Raw genomic sequence first — 534 nt, forward strand, 5'->3', positions numbered from 1 at the left:
TGCGCGTGTGTGTGTTGATGAGAGCAAGCGAGACTTCCACACTGAGTTTATTCATTCTACGGGTCTCTCCCTTTGTGATTCATTCCATGTATACAGATTTTCTATGAGTAATATATGAATCTAATATTTAATAATTTTATATGACTAACTTACTTATGATAATTGCCAATAATGGCCAAATTTGTATGAAAACTTTTCATATGTATTGTTTTAAATGTTATATTAAATGTATGTTTTTTACATTAAATGTTGCTTTAAATTGTGTGTTGCTTCCTACTTTTCGACTTATCATGGTTTTAGGTAGTAACTCATTTAGCAGGATCTCTAAATGAAATACTGAGACAACATCATAGACAGGCCAACAGTCAGTCATCTCACCCTGGGAAGGCACACTGTGTGAATGTATCTATGTATGAGTGTGTATGTGTATATGTGTGTGTTATGTCATCTAACTAAACTTGTCTGTGTCCACATATGTAGAACCATCTCTGTGTGTTTGTGTGTGTGTGTACGTGCAAGCGTGTGTGCACGTAT

At 34.8% G+C, this 534-nt stretch overlaps 1 protein-coding gene across 1 annotated transcript in view; it reads left to right on the top strand.

Moving 5' to 3' along the window:
• flt1 (fms related receptor tyrosine kinase 1) overlaps nucleotides 1-262 on the top strand; it is a 23,511-nt gene extending 23,249 nt beyond the window's left edge. The window contains exon 11 of the mRNA XM_055881927.1: nucleotides 1-262. This exon is cut by the window's left edge and continues 2,650 nt beyond it. The gene's annotated coding sequence lies outside the window, so the exon portion shown is untranslated.
• Nucleotides 263-534: the final 272 nt, after the last annotated feature.

Source organism: Salvelinus fontinalis, chromosome 25 (genome assembly GCF_029448725.1).
Source record: "Salvelinus fontinalis isolate EN_2023a chromosome 25, ASM2944872v1, whole genome shotgun sequence".
Classification (NCBI taxonomy): Eukaryota; Metazoa; Chordata; class Actinopteri; order Salmoniformes; family Salmonidae; genus Salvelinus; species Salvelinus fontinalis.